Source organism: Fringilla coelebs (genome assembly GCF_963513975.1).
Source record: "Fringilla coelebs genome assembly, chromosome: 3".
NCBI lineage: Eukaryota > Metazoa > Chordata > Aves > Passeriformes > Fringillidae > Fringilla > Fringilla coelebs.
The window spans coordinates 66,612,387-66,629,090 of record NC_140030.1 but is presented as its reverse complement, the minus strand read 5'-3'; positions in this window follow the sequence as shown (position 1 = coordinate 66,629,090).

Genomic DNA, 16,704 nt, shown 5'->3' with positions numbered 1-16,704 from the left:
CCTGCAAATTTTAAGGCTTATAAATGCATTACCTGAAACTTGGTAATATGAATTACCTATATGAATATGAGAAGGTATTTTTGTTTTGGTTGGAAACCAATGAGTTAAAATTCTAAGTAATCAATATTTTAGTTTTTATGAAACTTTCATGAGAAAGTAGTAGCACCTACAGTGTTTTTTCTGTTCCTAATCAGTATAATACAATAATACTAATTGTCAGGCAATATAAGTATGTGCAACACAATAGAATGGAGAACCTCTTGATTCAGAACTGAACCTTAAATGAAGGTTTCTTGTATTATTTTGTATTGCAGGGTGAGTCACAGCCAAGGACTGATCAGGACACTGATATTTTGTATAAAAAAAATCAAATGTTCACTTGCTAAGTGACTAGAGTTAGGAAATGGAGAGATTTCTCTACCTGCTGTTATTGGTCTTCTTGAACTTGTCCTGCACTGAGTCACATAGCCTGGTGCATCATATGGCTCAGAAGGAAGGAGGTAGCCAGAATTATGCAGTGGATGCTGTGTTTTTCACCCACATACCTCATGGAGTCCATTCAACATGAAAACCTCTCTGTCAATGCTTTCTATGAGCAGCTGCGAGCACCCTCTGAAGAGGAACCCTTGAATACACTGCAGCGTCTGTTTGTATTTGTTCTTCACCTTTAGAAAAAGTAATAGAGCACTATGGAAAGTAGTACTAGCAGTTACTCTGTAGAAAGTAAAAATACTACTGGCAGTGCTCCTTCTAGCTGAAAATTCACAGCTCCTTATGCAAAAGGGTATAAAAATCTCCAGTCTCTCCCCTAGCCTCACCTGCTGGGATGCTCACAGGAACAGGGCAGGGTGTTGATGGCTGTGCTTCCCAGGAGGGCAAAACACATTCCAATCCAGCCACTTCTTGATAATGCTGCTGTGTACCTGTCTCCAAGTGCAATCGCAGGCATGGGCTAAAGTCTCAACATCACACCCAGCACAGAAGCTGGCTGTGATCTTGTGTGTGGACTGAAAACTCCATCGTGCTGATAAGAATCCTGGGGAGTTAAAGGGCAGAGGTGTGGATTCTTTGCTTCTTTCTTGCCAAGGTCAGGATTAAATGAGTGAGATGGTATTTCTTTCTTAGAGTCAGGTGTTTATTAGTTCTTATCTATATTACAGTCTCGCAAACCATGATTTCTAACAAACTAAAAACGGAGCCGTATCTCTCTCTCTACAAGGCCTTTTAAGGATAAACTGTCCAATTAAGAAATAACACCTAAATTATTTTTATTTTTAATCCAATAACCCATGGCCTGCAATGCAGACTTTTTTATCCAATTACACGATACCACCCAAACCCACGAAGAAAAAGGGGACGAGGAAGGACCAGCCACCACCCAAAACCTCCATCTTGCTATATATATTGCTATATTCTAAAACCTTAAACTCTAAGTTTTCCACAATGTGATATTACACACTTCTAATCAAATTACACACCCATAATCCCAGTTCTGTCATTCAATTTTGGAAGCCTTCTCCATGGCCTCAGGTCAAAAGCAGTGCTCTCTTGGGGGTCAGTGCCTGTCAGCACAGAAAGTCTGAAATTCTCCGTAACCAGGGCTCCAACACAGAGGGAAAACAGAGAAGGATCATTTTCTGCATTAACCCCAAGGAGGGCCAATGATGAACATTTCATCCAAGCCCAAGGGAAATCAGGAGTTTCTGAGAGCTGGTTTTCCTCAACAGCAGGTTGATGCAGGCTGGCCTGTGCATAGCCCATCCACAGCTGCTGGGTGCTGCTGCTCTCTTGGCACTGCCATTTTCTGTCCCTGCCACATGTGATGGATAATCTGTCATGCCAAGCTTTGTTTCCTGCACCTGCCTCCCTCTTTAATATCCAATATCTTGAGTCCAGGAGCTTCATATCAAACTGGCCACAATTTCCAGGACTTCAGCCTCTGGGCAGACTTTGAAATCCTGTAGTGTCCACAAAAGTAAATCAGCATGATAGGCTCCATAAATAAAAATATTTTCAGTGTAGAAGAGTGTATCTGATGAACAAGACTACCTGTATAGTGCAAGTCACAGCAACCATTGAGTACCAAGACCAGTAACCCAATTCCTCCTGACTGAGTAAGTAATCAGCTTTGCTCTTGCCAGCAGTGGTTTCAGAAGCATGGAAGTGCACTTAAATACATCCTTCCCCTGGGGAGAGAAGAGAGTTTTAAACCAGAGAGGACTGGAAATCTGGAGCTTGAGTAAGCATAATCTGTAGCACTTCCAGGTTCTGTCTGTATTTTTCTCCAGATGTCTGCCACTTTCCAGGTCATTCTGGCACCTTTGAGCTGTGAAAATATTGTGAATTTTAAAGACTATTGTTTTGAATTAAAATGATGCAAATGAGATAAGGTATGGAGAGTGCCTGAAACTAGAGCTAGTGCCTGGAAAGGGCAGGCACTGGGAAAACAACCATCTGCACAGCCTGAAGGATAATAACTCTGAAATGCTGATCTATGGATTGGTGTTTCTATCTGCTGTGGCTTCCAGCAAGCTTTCATTGAATTTTTCGCTGCAGCTGATACCTATTGTCCTGTATGCTCTAAAAAATGCCAGTAATTGAGCAGAATAAATTTTTATTTTGTGCATGGCACTAAAATATACAGAAAATTAAAGAGAATCATGCTCCTACCACCATTCCAGCGCAGTTCTGTGTTTCTCTAGCATATCAATTTTTTGCATTTCTTAAGTTTGTCCATTTCAAGCCAACCAATTTCAAGGACTAAGGAACTTCATATCTGTTTATAGTTTTTCCTGTAAAAGCAAAATTAAGGAAGATGCTATCTTGTTCTTAATATATGCCTGTGAGGAGCTCCCCAAGCACGGTGACCTCGGTGTTGGTCAAATACCATCATGGGACAGGAGCTATCCCCAAATGTAATCCAGGAATGATGAGCCTATGTTGCAGAATAAGGAATTTTAACTGCAGATGTTTGGGCTGTGCTGTTCCAGTATGATTCAGGGCCAGGTGTTAGATCTGATTTATTCTCTTTAGCATCTCTGTAGCTGCTGGGACTTCTGTGTGCAGCAGCACACGTTGAGCTGGGGGCGCAGAAGCCTCACCCCTTCCTGCTGCTGCCTGGCACTTGGGCCCGACAATTGTCCTTGCCACATTTGGTGCATTCTGCAAACAGCCTGGTTGCAGCCTCCATACTCAGAACACCTCTGACCTGCTCCACAGGAACTGAATTTGAAAGGTCACACAGTACCAGGTACCCTGAAAGCAAATTCCCTGGTATTGATAAACTTTGGGAAGAAACAAGATCAAACCCCCGGAATGTCTCAGCCTCCCATCAGCGAGGCTCATCTGCAAGAAGAGCTCTGTAAATATGCTGAGCTGCCTTCTTATCTGCAGAAGCCTTTGTCCTTACTGGAATGTTGGTGTGATTCTGAAAAGCCAGCTTCCGAACTCTAGAAGAAATTGTTCTTTGGGGTAACATAGAAGAAACATCATTAAGAACATTAGCATGGACAAACTCAGACTGTGGATTCCTCCAAGTATTCTTATCAAAGCAGATTGTGTGTAAAAACTAATGGCCTTCTTTCTATTAAAAAAAAAAAAATCCTGATTTACCACCCCATGATTTTAAAATCATGTCTTAAATTATTCCTGGGCCCATGTTTGGAATTGCCTTTCAAAGAATACCATTAATGATGCCATTGATAAAAATGGCAGTTCAATTGTCACTGTAATTGTATGCTTTGATCTGTGACTTTTGCTTATTAATACTGCAGTCTTTTGAGCTGACATCAGAAGGACAAAAGCTTTTGACAGCTTCTTTTCAGCTTAGATTTAAATGATAGTTCTTTATAAACAACACAGCGAGATCTCTGCCTTTGTCCATCCTCCTGTGAAGAATTATCTATCTAACAGAAGGTAATTTCTTGTTTGTTTGTTTTGTGGCTTTTTGGTTGTTTTGCTGAGGGGTTTTTTTGCTTGTTTTAATCTAAACCAAAATAGTGGAGTGACTGAATTAAAAACTGAATTATTTAATTGTGGTTCAAATTACAGTACATAATTAAAGCACACTTGCCTTCACTAAATCTAGCATTAAAATATATAGTGTTATTATTTTTTTTCTTTTGACAAAAGGGTTTTTGATTTATTTCCTCCAAATGACATAAATAATTTTAAAGTTCACTTTTTACCTTAAAAAGAGAAGGAAAGTTTATTTCTTTCTAATATTATGCAACCTTTAGGCTCAGTATCTCACCATCAGGTTCACATAGCAATTTGGAAATACAATGAACAGTAGCTGGGTGTTTCAGCAGTTCTAAGCTAATCTCCAAAAGCAGTAACATCATCTCTCATTTTTGCAATACCCTCCTCTTCAGTCTAGGCTAGCCATTTGTCTTGTTCTCAACAGGTGTTTTAGATAATACCCTGTCAATCATGTCATTATAAATCCCAATCACCAAATGTTTACACAAAGATTTTAAACATCCTGCAGTTTCTCATGTCTCATTGTTTTTCTTATAATGTTTCCTTCTGCAAAACCCATACAGGCACCCTGACCTCAGCTCCAGCAGTGCAATCATAAATGTATAAATTGCAAGCTGCTGCTGCAGATGGTGAGAGAGGTACATCAGATGCTGCCTTTGCTCCGACTGAAGATGTGGAGGAAGGAAACCATGGCATAGTGGGAAGATACAGGGCTTGGTACAAGGCTTTGCCTACAGATGATAAAGGAAATTCAAAGCTTTCAAACTACAGCTTTCATCAGGCACAGGCAGATGAAGATCAGCAGCCAAACCACTCTAAAATAAAAGACTCCTGTGGTTTCTTCATGCAAAATGATGGCAGCTCCTCAGTACTGAGGAATATTCCACATGGACAATTTTAAATGTGCTGAATGTTCAGCTTGCTCAAATTAAGCAAGATGCACAGTTCTGAGCTGTTTTACCTGGAGAAACAAGGCTATGCACATTCATATGCTGGATAAGTGTATGAAGCTTCACAATAAGCCTTTTTAATGGAGCAGCCAGTGCTCTACTTGGCCTGGAGTCATGGAGAATTCTCTAGTTTAGTCATCCTCTCACGTAATTTTTTAAGTTATGATGTGTCCTGTGATATAAAAAAGTGGTGATGTATCTTTCTATGCAAGACACTTAACTACTTATTACAGAATTCCTCCCTACCTCATCCTGAATTACTAGTGGCTGACTGGCATGAAGCTTTTAATGAAATATTTATTCAAAAGAAAAACATTGTGCTTTGTCAGTTCCAGGCCCCACCTGCCTTCATTAAACCCGTGTTCTTGCTCCTAGGTTCAGAAGAGAGACTTTTAATAAACACTAAGGAGGTGTGAAGTTTATGGTCAGGACCTTGTGGCCACTTGCAAAGCTTCTGGGCTTGTTGCATGTTGCTGCCAAAGACTGATTTTATTAGTTTCCACATTTACAGTCACACTTGCTGTTTAGCTTCTTGTTTACCAAGAGAAGAACCATTAGAACCATGTGCTTGATGGTGTCTTTAGAACTTTAGGACTGTGCCTTTGGACAGGATTCCTTTGCCAGAAATTGAAGGTATTCATTCCCAGTTTGGGAAAAGAGGATTTTTCAGTGCTGTCATAGTAGAATGGTACTGGAAACAGGGCAGTGGTAAAAGCAACAGTTGCCTTCAGGAAAAACTTAGCAAAAAAATATTAATTAATAAATGAACTCACAGCAGGTTTTCAGAATTATTAAAAACTAATAGCTGAAAAACATGATCACCTGTGTTTGCAGTCTCCCTATTAGTGTGGGAGGAAATGTGTTGCAGGGTACATTGTGCCCTAAATTTGGAAAGAAGCTGCAAGTCTTTTTGGAAGAGATGCCTCCTGTGCTGTGGCAGTAAGGCAGATGTGCTTGGAGCTTGGATTTTTTATAGAATTTCACTCTGGCAAAGTTTCTGTGGATAAGGCAACAGTTACTGAAGGGATTGCCATATTCTCTGCAGGCTTCGTGCCTGTGCCAGTTTGAATTGTTAATATTATTTGAATAGGTTTTTGATGCATATTGAACGTGTGTGTGTGTGTGTGTGTGTGTGTGTATGAAAAGATATTTTTATCTTACTGGAGATTTAATACTTTGGCAGTCAGCTCTCAAGTGCTTGGGAGTGCAGCCAAGATAATACTTTCTGAAATCTTTTTGAAGTTTTTCTTTTTTGAACCGTGAAAATGCATCATTTTTTTCACCTAAGACTTTTTTTTTTTTTTTTTTAAGAGGATACTGTCAGCTTTGTCAGCCTCACATTATGTATCACCAGCCACACTTTGTGAATAACCCCAGATGAAAAGAGGTCTGGCATTCAACTACAATGTGTACATTTGCATCCTGTGGAGAGAATGTGCTCAAGGACTCCCTATGAATGTCTGGAGTCTCAGTGCATCACTCTGGATAAACAGAAACCTGCCTTCTTCATGATGTTATGAGACTGCAGGGGCTGATTAATGACCTTTTATGAATTCCACTGACTATGAGTGATTTACCTGTATATCCCACTGACCCTGTAGGTGAGATGCATCAGTCAAAATGGATTCATACAAAATAATCTGGCTTTCTCTCTTCCAATACCAGAAACAAAAAATATTTATTCAGAAATAATGAGCTCTGCATTCATGGAATCCAAAAATGTGCCAGGTTCCCCATATATAGGATAAAATTTACGATTCAGAGAGAATCACAAAATGAGAGCAAAAGGGAAGGAGCGTCGAAGCAAATAGATAAAACCACATCTACTGTTTCTTCCTGATTACCCCCAGTACCACTTGCTGTGTACTTGGAAATTACATAAAATCCCATTTGATTTATTGATCTATTTATTTAACTTTCCTATTGGCTGATATATGCATTCCTTTTAAGTTCAGGTGAGTGAAAGGGGGAAGAGATGTACTCTTTTAATGCTAATAGAATGTTTAATTAAAATTTTTAAAATCCCAATCTTTTTGTCCCTTACTTCTTTCAGGTTGCTAAAGCTATAAGGAAATTGCCTAAGTAGCCAGAGTTTACAGCATTTTCTCTTTTTTCTCTCACTGTTTTTCTTCGCTGAGATGCTTGTCTGTCTTAATTAACATGGGATGTCTTCTATTCTATTTTGGACCCGAAGTACTGTTTGATTTTTCTTTCTTTTCAGATTACAGATTGGAAAGTTTTTTCCTTGCCATAGAGAAGTTCACTGAGTTTATTTTAGATGTGAGAAAAGAAGAAGTTGGCAATACCAATTGTTTGTTATTTGTAAATGGTCCATTAGAGACTATTATGTCATGTTACATCTATCTGCACTAGATAAGTAGCATTCCTACCAATACTGTAGATTATGAAGTAAACTTTTTTGGTGTTCTCATATATCTGTCATTTATTTCACCAAAACAGAGACACTAGAGACCTTATGGCTCCTCTGTGACTTCTCACATCATTCCCCAGCAGGTCATGCTCCCTTCCACTGAAAGTGTCTGGTGAAATACCAGGGCCCCACTGCACATACACAGAACTAAACCAAAAGGAAATGGGTGGGAATGCTGTCAGGTGGAACAGGCTGGATGTGCCTGTGTCTGCACATGTAACTAGCTATGGGAAAAAAGGAGCTTTATCAGTCTTTGCAGCATTTTTTACATCCTTCATTTTATTTCTTGCCCATTAAGCCTGAGCATGTGACACTATTAAAAGCCGCTGCAGAGTCTTTCTTGCTAAATTGATAAAAACTGGCTTTATAATGGGACTGAATACAAAAACTAGCACTACTTAGAAAAGGAAGTTGCCAGATTTCTTAAATAAGCTATAGAATAAGCAAAAAAAAAAAAAAAAAAAGGCAAATCACCAAACTGATTGCCTCTTGATTAATTGTAGTGGCAACAAAAGCTCAAAATAGCACCATTTATATTGTCAAGTGATTCCCAGACGAATAACTTTTCTTTCATTGTAATAGCACACTGTCACAATAACGTCAGGGAATAATGGATGCATCTAGATTTTCATCCAGAAAGACTGCTTGACAGTAGATTGGAACTGAAAAAAATATGCCACTGAACAGGAATTACAGCAGAAAAGGTGCTTTTCTTTGCTTCTGAATTTGGCCGATGGTCTACTCTAACATGTGTTGCTGAGGAATGCTACTTGGCATTACCTTAAAGCTTTAGAGCATCTCCTGCTGTAAGATTTTGCTTGAAGCTGCTTGAAACATTGTTAAAGTATTTGGGCTGTGATTTTCCAAGAGTTCAAGCAATCTCAAATTTTAAATGTTCAAATTAAAGACTTCCTTTCACACTTAAAAAAATAATACATCCAACATTTCTTTAACAAGCACTGAAATTCAGTCTGAATTTACTATGGGGATTAGGCTTGTGCTGTGTCTGCCAGAGGATATGAGGTACTTGGCATGGAGACTGGGACCTTCTGCCTGGAGCAGAGAAGTTCCAGGAGATCAGTGGGGAAGCAGAACACATCTGACACAAAGCACTTCTCCCAGGGTGAGCCAGAGATCCCAACACATGCTGTAAACTCCCTGGCAAAAGCACCCCACCATCCTGGAAGGCTGGGCTGTGGTGGGGTGAGGATCCCTTGTCACCACTCAGGTGCTGCAAGGACTGAGCAGTGAATCAACACAGCCCAAACCATGAGCAGCCACCATGAGCTGGAGCTGCTCTGCTGCTGAGTGCAAACCCAGGTCATGTCACAGCTTGGAAAAGATGGTCAATGCTCCCCATAAGAATAGTACCAACAAGCTTAAAAAGCATAACCTTGTTTTCTTCCTTTTGTATAGACAAGTGAAGGCTGCTTTTAAAGGTGGGAGCAAACACCATTTTCCTATGGGCTATTTTTCTATTCAGTAACAGGATGAACTTGTTTTAGGAATGAATCACATTCATGTATTAAATGAAAATTATGTGGTAAGTGAAAATCATGTAGTAAATGAAGAGGGGAATTGAAAGGCATCAGACAACTGTCTTTCATCAAGGTAAAACATTAGGCTTTATTTCCATCTCTGGGCAGCCATATGTGGTACCAAAGTAGCAAAGCTGTGATCTTATTTATGACTTCCTTATAATATTATTATGTAAATTGAAGCACTTGGCCAAAATGGGGACACACAGTTAATGGTGTGACCCTTCTCTCTCTCAGTTTTATGTGCATCTTTGTGTGACTAAGCCCCATGCCTCACAGGAGAGTTATAGCATAAAATTAGTTTGATTAATTTGAAAGAATTTGAATGAAGAAAGCTTGCTCACCTTCTCATCACATATTAGTGGAAACCAACAGAGCATTGGGAATCTGCTTATTATCTGAGCACATTTCCTGCACTGCAAGAGAGGGAGGGCTCCTGTAAATGGCAGAGGGTTATGTGGTGACAAAATTGAAATCTTTGACCTAAGGAACACCAAAAAGGAAATCTGAACTACAGATGAATAATCAGTCTTACTTTGGGCATGTCCTGTTCCAGAATTCTAGGTTTGGGGCTAGATCATACCAAGGGACATTAGTGTAGGTTTCAATGTTCAAAATGAGTATCAATAAAAAAATCATAGGGTAGAAAGAGAAGAATCCCTTTTTTTTTTGCTCAGTGCCACCAGTCCTCATTTGTGCTACAGAATCCTTGCCTTGGAGCAATAGTTTGAAACATTTTTGCAGAAGAGTACCTAAAACCATTAGAAGTGAGACCAACAGGTCACATTTTATATATGTGTGCTTAATAGCTGTAGCTGCCATTAATTTCAGGAGAAGACAAGAACTGAAACAGGCTATTTTTTTTTCTTTAAATGTCAAAATAAGAACTTACTGCTTAGCTTTAGGAAAATATTTGCAAATGTTGGTGTTAGTATACGATGTGTCAGCCTCCTCACCTGCCAAATGGGGAGGACAGTGCTACATCCCACACAAACACACTGCATTACAGACAGACTGAATCCATAACTATTTATGCTCTGTAAAGCTCTAGGAAAGGAGTGCTTGTAGCCTTCCAGATGCCTTTGAAGAGTTGGAATGTCTTGTACTAACATGAATAAAGACATGAATATCAGAGGCAGAAAGGACCTGGGGTGAAGCTGCTCAAGTGTAAACACATATTCTGTAAGATGCCATGCCATCAGTTTAAAAAATCTCAGAGGCAATTGTGACAGAAAATGCAGAGGCTCATGAGGCTTAAATCTCTCTTTACTAACTTCAGTGTTTCAGTAGGCATGAGAAGGTAAATTTGTTTAGTCCCTGTTTTCAAATTAAAGTTCTGTTTATCAACAAGTGAAAGGTAGACTCATGTCTCTTAATTATTGGATTAAAACCAGTAAGTAATTTTTCACCATGCCTTGATGTGATTTTCAATGATGAAGACAAATGTAGTTCAATTGTTTTGCAAAGATATGATTTTTTAAATGGTTTTATGCAAGGCTTTCCTCTCAAAATAAAGGAAGCCTCCAGCCTTCTATTGAGGATTCTTTTTCTTTGTCTTAACCCTGATAACTGCATGTTAGCCACTCATGGCAGGTATGAGTTCCCTGCAAGAAAGGGAGCTTTTGGAAAAGTTAGGAAAACTGGCCTGACTAGATGACCAAGCATCAGGCTTTAGCTGAACACATCATGTGTTAGACAACGTGGAAGGCCTGCATCCTGAATCTTTACATGTAGTTGCTTTTGTAGAGAAGAAAACATGACCAAGTGCCTTTGGAAAAATCCTCCTCATTGGTGAACCCTCTCCCTTTTCTTCCTTAGGTCAGGTAGGACATAACGTGCCCCCCAGCTAATGTGATACAATTTCTATATATACTCAATGGCTTGCAGGAGACTTATTTTTTACACTATGGTAAACTAAATAATAAGATTAATATTTCACTGCTTGAGTGAACCTTTCCTGGTAGGAAATAATACAAGTTTTCTTTGAATTATTCTACAGATATAGTTATACTTTCAAATACAGATTAAAGGAGAAAAAATTTTTACCACTATATCCTGTAACGTTTATATTAAGTGCTGGATCCTCTGTCTTAGTCATTTGACATTAACCATCCTTGTGAAACTTGGGTGTTAGAGTAACACTTAAATTTTTTTTAAAAGGGTTCAGATTGTCTTAGAAAAGCAGAAGATGGAGAAATTCTTGTCATGGTGTTACTACAACAGGACTATGAGTCTTTTCATGTCTTGAAACTCTGCTAAGAATTACTCCTAGCCTTTGGCTGGACTGAGCCTAACACAGTAGTAGAAGAATAACTTGTAACATCTCAGCTATTAAGTCCAGTAACTCTTTTAAGAATTAGCTCTTCTTGCTGACAGATGGATTTGTGGCCTAATTTGGCTCCTTCTCTTCTGTGTTTTCCTTCTGTTGTCTTTACCACTGTAACAGTGAGTACAAACTCAGAGAGAATCTCCAGGTGACAGGGATGTCTGAGCTTGGGCCATAAGGAGCAAGATACAAAGATCTAATGGACAGCATGCACCACTTCTCTCATCCAGCCCAGTCAAAACACTGGATTTTCATTATTTAGCCAGGATTTCATGGACATAAGAGTGAAACAACTCACAGTGGCCTTTCATCCTGCTCCTCTCCCTTTGTTTCTATCATGTGCTTTGTGTGCAATACCTGCATGGTTGGTATTGGCACCATTGCTCTCCCTTCCCAGCCAGGACAGGGACAGCAGACCTCCCCCTGCCTCCTGTGCCTACAGGGACAAACACTGGTTCCCATATCATCTTGCATTTTCCTTAGAAGCCTGATGAAAATGCATCAGCAGAGACCTCTGGAGCAAGCAAACGAAACAGCCAGAGTCCTGCAACTCCCTATAGGCATCTTCCCCTGTGGAAGGAGAGAAACAAGTGTGAAGAGCTGGGGCTGGAGCTCAGGAGGGTCAGAAGGTGAAGGGAGGCTGAGCCTTGGTGGTCTGTAGGCTGTCCCAGACACAGCAGGAAGCCACACAGACCCTATGACCTGAGTCTCTTGGAGGACGATGGCAAGGGAGAACTTCCCATCCTTGTCCTTTTCAAAGCTCTTTGTCCCAAACTGGTCACACATAGATCTTGACTGCCTTGGTGAACAGCACCTGTGAAATTCCCTGTGGTCTCAAAGAGCCTGAGAGGGCTCCATCTGCCCTGTCTCTCATCCTCAGCCAGTGTGACAGTGTGGGCACCTTGTCTCCTGTGGGACATGCCTGATCTCTGTAAATCAGTGCTCCCTGCCTTTAGCACCAAGAGGCCTTTGCAGAAAGTGTTTGCCTCCCCTGTTTCTTCAGTCAGGCTTGCCCCTTTGTGTCACAGGTGACAAGCTGTTTGTGACAGGAAGATGGAGCACACAGATAAGGGAAAGTCCTAGCAACAGAGCAAGTAAATACTGCTGGCTGTGCTGTTTTTGCAAGCTGTGTGTTGTTCATGCTTCTATGAGCAGAGGTGCTGAGGTCAGAGAGCTCTAAATGCGGAAGGGAAACACAAACAACACAGATGTCTAAAATCAGAACGCTGTGCAAGAAGGCTTTTGCTACCTGGGTTCTGATCCTGCTCCAGCACTGCCCCATGCCCAGCCTGCCACGGGCAGGGTATGCCTCCCATTGAAGTTGATGACATCTATCATAAAAAAACAGCATTAAGGAGAGAGAGGCTTGGAATGTTTTGTAAGTGGTGGGGAAAGGTCTGTGCACATCAGCAACTGAAGATGATGATCTCTACCTTAAACAAACAAACCCAGCACTAAGGAGGAAAAGGCTCTGAGTGTTCTGCAAATGGTGGTATTGCAATCTGACAACTCAGCGTTATTCTGGAGCTGAGATTTGGTTCAAAGCCTGGATCTTGCTGGGAAAATTAGTCCTTCTTAGATCTGCCAGCATTTCTGTCCTCCTGAGGGTTAACTGTGTTGTGGACTGTAGTCTTACTTGATGATTTCTATGGCTGCAGCATCTAAGCTTGCCCCAGCTGATGTGCCTGTTGTGCTTTCTTATTGTGTGCTCTTTTTTATTCCATAAGCTTTCACAGACATCACAAATCTTCCTTTAACACTGATCATGAGGTAACTGTAAATAAGGAAAATTATTCAGAATTATTGGACTGTACGGTGCCACAGCTATGTCATGTATGCTATAAAAAGAGGCTGAGTAAGAATGAGCAGGAGTAAGCTGGCATTGAGATCAAGGTGAGAAAGAGAGTAAAAGGACTGTGAAGATTTTCTCTTATTTATACACCTTCTCCTGTGTCCAAGCCTGAGCTGAAAGGAAAGACCGGCTGAGTTTTTAAACATATCTAAAGGATTTCTATGCCTAGTTTTCACTTGTGTTCCATTGTAAACTGGAATCCAGTTCCCCTATGTAGCTTTGAAATACCCTTGGGTAGATGAACATCCCAAAGTCATTGAAATAATCGAGAGCTGAACGGTGGTCAGAGCTGAGGGCCAGGCTGTGATGCACCAAGTTGATGCCCAACAGTGTGACTTGTGCCAGACTGCACCAGAAGAGCACTGGTTATACCCATCTGGGTAAATCATGATGCCAGCGACAGCGAGAGGGCAAAACTTTCTCATTGTCTTTTTTTAAGTCCACAACCATATTACCCAAGCACAAAAAGCACATTGGAGGGCATGCAGCATGCACCTCTCAAATAGGGAAATGGAACTCAGGAGGAAAATCTCTTGGCACTGTTGGGGAGCTGCAGCCTGAAGGACACTTCCCCCTGTCATTGTACCAAGGGTGGTTCAAAGGCATCACATAAGAACAATGAGCAACAGCAGCCACAAAACCAGATAAGAACAACATCCTCACAACTGCAAAATGGAGCTTGGGATGGGAAATGAATCTTGAAGAAACTCAAAAGTTAACAGCACAGGTACTCAGCCAGCTTCTCAAGGAAAATGACATAATCCAGGACTTAACGCTGATTCACACACATGGAAGATCTTGGCACTTAGAGGCTTCAGTTTCTAAATTAGCATCACACAGATGCCCATGAAAATCCTGGCACAGTTAATAACCTTGCTAAGTATTCTAGGCATTTTTTTTTAAGCAGAAAAGAAAAAACATTAAGCCAACTTCCCCCCCCCCCAAAAAAAAAAAAACCAAAACAAAAAATGAGAATAATTACCAAGGTGCCTGCCAAATTAAAATATGGTTTAATTGTTTTGTTTAAGTGTTCAAACAAAACATGTATAACACATCTCAAGAAAACACACTCATTCTTGCTTCCTTCCCCAAATAAAAAGAGATTGATTTGTCAGTGCATTTTCAAGTCTAAAAGATATATTAAAAAACTCCTGTACCATACATTTTTGAAAACATTGCTCAGATTCAGCTTCCATGAGAGACATCGCTCCCAGTGGTGGTATTTAAGCATTTTGCCTTGATAATTTTGCAGTTTGTCTATTAAAGTGTTACCTAACAAGAGTAGCTAAAGAATGAAGAGCCAACTCCTTTTGTCTGTTGAGATGCACGTCACAGGAGCTGTCATGACTTTGTCAGAAGCCATAAGGGATACGCTGCTGGCTCCACGGCACAGTCCTGCCTGCCCTTCTTGAGAGAGAGATCAAGCCAAGTTGTCGCCTTTCTTTTGCTCCATCGCTTTCCCTGTGTCATTGAGAACAGTGAAGGCCACAGTGAGCCCTCAGTGCCACCCAGACCTCCGAGTGCCAGCAGTTCAGGGAGCAGCAGCGTGAAGCTCCCCCCAGGCACCTGCTCAGGGCTGTACGTGCACCACCCACATTGGGCAGCACGGGCTGCTGGGCACCCGGAGAGCGATGGACCAGCACAGCCCGGATTATGGCTGTAGGACTGACAGTCTGTTCAGCTGTGGGGACACCTCACCATGGGCTGTTGGAGAGCAGCTGGGGAAACAGCTCCTTTTCTACTATTGACTTATTTTGAGGCATTCCAAGGCACTGAAATTCCCCGTCTCTAGGTGACGCTTGCAAGGAAAATACACTCTTGCATTGCAAAGACACCCTGTGTTAGGAAAACAGGGAGCTGACCAGAGACTGGCCTGCCCTGAGCCAGTCCTCCAGGCATGCCATCTTTTCAGGAGGGAGGTCTTGCAGATCTGTTCCTGGTTCAGCCTCAGAGCAGCACGGGGAGGTAGGAGTCCCACACACCCTACTGCGGAGTAGGTGGGGGAATAGATCTCATGCCACCTACACATTGCACGGTGTGCAATAAATAAAGTGGGTGGATTAAATGTCATAGATACATACCACTCCTAAACTCTTATCTGTCTGCACTGGTATCTGTGCCAGCTGCTTCTCCACCTACCTAGAGGCCTTTTGGTTATGGAAACCCACAACTCACAACGATATTTTACTTCTGTAGAGATACATTGCTTACGCCCACGGTGAAACCAAGCAGAAAACAAATGCTCGTACTTGGTACCAAAGAGTGACCTGCTCTCTTAGGGGAGCAGTCCCATTTTGTGTGATTTACTGAGATCTGGAAGTTGAATTAAAGGCAAAGAATAGTTTGCTTGTTTTTTTAGTAGGATACAATTCACCTGTAGTACTGGAAATGGCAACCAGTCACTCCTGCTCTCTTCTACCATCTCTGCTTGGGAGCTTGCAGGGTTTGCCAAAATTTCAGTCCAGGTCCAGATATGGGGCCTGTGGTAGTACCGTGCACTTGGCAGTGAGGCATTCCCTATCTTGTTCTTTGCTAATATCCCTGTTGGGAATCTTACAAAGATAAAAATAGGCTACAGTGTCTGCTTCTCCTTCCCAATGATTTGCAGACAGATACTTGCCAAGTGCCTAGTGACTCATTTATTTGGGAAAAAAACCGACCACAACAATGCAATCTGCAAACCCACACTTTTCCCACTCCCATATAAGAAGCATTTTTATCAGTCACTCAGACCTTGTGTAGAATAGATATTAGCAACCTGTTCCCCTGTTTTTGTCTAAAGAGTGATGACTACAATCCCAGGGGCCAAATTTCCACTGCCTTTTTCTTTTGGTAGCCACTTACTCCATGCAAAGTGTACCTGACACCAGTCTGGAGACCCAGGTTATTGAGCAGAGGTTGGATGGAGAGGCATGGGCTAGGCTGGAGGAGCAGCCAACACTCAGTCCTTGACAGAAGGATGGAGACTAAATCTCAAGTGTGCTTTGCTGCTCTGTGGTTCTGGTCCAGCCATCCATTTAGCCAGTGAAAAATTGCTTTAGATGTTTTTTTCAGCAGCTTGTGCAACACTGCACTGGGTGCTCTGGAGATGAGTAAGTGCTGTGTTTCTCTGAGGATGTTTTTATAATTGAATACACTTGGTCAGCAGAACTTTTACTAAGATATAGTCAGAAAATATTTTAAAATAAAAAGGGATAAGAAAAAAGAAAACCTCTATGAACAAAGAGACCAAACTTTTGGCACTTACCACAGAATGAAATGTCACTGTCCGTACTCCTGCATTGCAGTAGTTGTAGGTGGACTGACTCCTCAGACATGGGCTCTTGCAAGGCCAGATCCAAACAAAGGAGCCACAAGCCTATTCACAAGTGTAAAGATAAAAAGATCTAGATTTTATGTGTTTAGTGATGCTTGTTTCTGAAAATCCCAGCAGCATCCAAAAAAGCATCTTGCTGAGGCACAGAGCAGTTCAGGAGACACCAAAAAGCCACAGTGTCTGTGAGTTGCAGAGCAGAGTCAGGAGTCCCAGGACTTTGCTCTATCCCGAAGCAGTAAAGGTAGGACACAAAATGCCATAGTGGATCAATGCCTATCATTTATAGCTGTCAAGAAAGCATATTGCAATT